General features: G+C 42.1%; 1 long non-coding RNA gene across 1 annotated transcript; it reads left to right on the top strand.

The window, feature by feature from the left end:
* Window positions 1-1,723: 1,723 nt before the first annotated feature.
* LOC110014341 (uncharacterized) lies at window positions 1,724-2,185 on the top strand. Its single transcript, XR_002289440.3, has 2 exons — window positions 1,724-1,864; window positions 1,941-2,185. It is a non-coding gene; the product is annotated as an uncharacterized LOC110014341 (long non-coding RNA).
* Window positions 2,186-2,555: the final 370 nt, after the last annotated feature.

Consider the following 2,555-nt stretch of genomic DNA (forward strand, 5'->3'; position numbering starts at 1 on the left):
TCCATTAGGAATTGGTCGGCACTGCAGGAACAGTAAACAAGATTTCCATTTTTGAGCCATTTGGTGGTGTGACCTCTTGTCAATGCAACCAAAGTGATCTTGACAGCTCTTTCAGAGGCTGTAAAGTACCTCCAAACTGATTCTGGGGCTAAGATAAGCATTTTGGTGTCAATTATGACTTAATTTCTTGTTTTCTAAAAACCCCGTTAAAAATCTGCTCATCTTATTCATTATCTTATTCAATACCAATCTACAGCGTTACCTTGGTTGATGTTTTCTTCATATTTATTTGTTTTGTTTTCTGGTTTTAACAATATCTAACCAAAATTAATATAGTACTTGATTTCATTTTAATGTCAAATGCACTTTCATTCAGGAACAAAGTAATTTTCTGGTTTAAGTCACTAGATAATGAATATTTGATGTATTTTTTTATTTATTATTTTTACTCGCACGGTCTTACGATGGGTTATTTAAAGTATGAGTGTTGCATTGTACCTTTGAGAAAGGCGAATAAAGATCTATTATATTCCATAATACAAGACTCTATTAAATGCTTTAAAGCTGTTTGATAATAATAATACATTGTCCCCTTGGGAAGTTAAAGAAATTTTAATCAGGGATATGTATGAGTAGCATGAAAAACGTCTTCATCCCTTTCGTCTCTGTCTGTCATATATGTGGGTTAAAAAGTGATCATGATTGGAAACAAGGCTATAGATTACCAACATAGCAGACAAATGTGTGTTGACAGTGATATCTCACCCCACTGCAGTGATTAAACAGTCCCCTTCTGGCAGAGATTACAAACGGCCTACATAATTGTGATTCAGACAATCATGTATTGTTTATGGCCTTGTTTTTCCTAACAGCAGTCTAAGACAAACAAAGGGATGGAAGGCTGTTTCTACAGGAAACTGACATATTAGGGGATTTCAGTACTGAAGGGTAGATTTTAAAAGTTTGTCACTGTAATTAATCAAAGCAGGCCCCAGCTAAATCAAATAACTGATTGTGTGCTGAAGCTAGCGTACCAGGCTGTGAGAGACTCAGCTGTTCAACTTTGGTGCTTCCACTCAGACAGGATGTCACTTTGACATAATTTGGTGTCAGAATTGGCAATAGGGTGAAAAATGGTCGCCAACCCAGCTGGTTTGTGATTTCTTTAGATCTAAATAAACTGAAAGGGAAACTGTTATGAAAATAAAAATTTAGCAACTCAAACACCAATTATTAAAGGCTTTTGAGATGTTATTAAATTAATAAACTAGAATCGCAGCACTTTTTCTTTAAATTTAAAGTATCTTTGGTTTCTTTAGAGAAGATGGTTGGTGTTATGACCGTTCAATTTGGAAGTTTAATGTAGCATTTCTTCATATATGTCTTACCAGCCATTTTGGTTTGGTCCATAGCAGAGTTGGTTGAACTACTGTATTTTTCAGCCACATTTTGGCCAGGGATTTGATTTATACTCAAGAATGACTTATATGTGGTTTAAAAAAAAAAATGGCTCTTGTAATTAACAACTGGTTGCCCTATAGAGCAGGGGTCGGGAACCTATGCGAGCCATATATGGCTCTTTTGATGGTCACATGTGGCTCGCAGACAAATCTTTAATTATAGTTTTTTTTTTTTTCATTAGACCAGTCCTTCTCGGGCGCGATGCGATGCCAGAGGCGTGCAGTAGTAGCAGTGCTTAGAGAGAGAAATCTGCGCCTGTCATGGTGCCTCTGTCAGACTCCTCCCCCTCTCCCCTCTGCTTGGCCTAATTCACCGCAGCTGCCGCCACTCTACTCATCAGCCTGCCAGATCTTCTTAAGGAGCTCCAGGACCAGTACTCAACGCGAGTTCGTTGCCTCTAATGGTGCATGTTCAAGCCTCTTGTGATTCTCGTCTGTTCACCCTCTACCTCTCGTCTCACGTCTCTCATCCTGTTCCAGGAAAACCCTAGCCCACGAGTGAGCGGTCCAGCAGACGTGCCAAGCAATCTTCCATCTACACTCACCTCCTGCTGTGGAGCGCTGTTGGATCTTACGGCTACTCCCACGTCACGGTCAGGTTCCTCGAGCTGCTCCTCCTGTCCGCTTCTGGTCTCGGATCCACGTACTCCCTCCAGCCACGTCGCCTCCCTGCCGTACCAAGACTACATCACCAGCTGAAGCAATAAACCCACTTCTTATCTTAACTCACCTCCTGTCATCTTTCCGGGTTCCAGCATCTGGGTCTGTCTAGCCTAGCCAGTCATGACAGAGCCAGCGCTATCAGTTACTATTATCTATTATTTCACAGAGTTTGTACCAGCTGGAAACCTGTGAATTGACGTGCCTAAAACTGCGCGCTCCCGTCTCTGAGAAAGAGCGCGCAGATGCGGGGACGGGATGTGTGAGGGAGAAAGCAGAGGGTGGGGCTGAGGTGTTGTGGGGACAGGCAGCAGGTGAATCGCGCAGGGATTGTAAAAACGTAAAACCCGCTGCCCGTCACTCACTGCAGCGTGTGAGTGTGTGTTTGGCTCCCCGTCTGCATGTGATCAGTCTGTCTCACATCTACAGAACATT

This window comes from Oryzias latipes, chromosome 2 (genome assembly GCF_053564925.1).
Source record: "Oryzias latipes strain Hd-rR chromosome 2, Olatipes_Hd-rR_3.1".
Lineage (NCBI taxonomy): Eukaryota > Metazoa > Chordata > Actinopteri > Beloniformes > Adrianichthyidae > Oryzias > Oryzias latipes.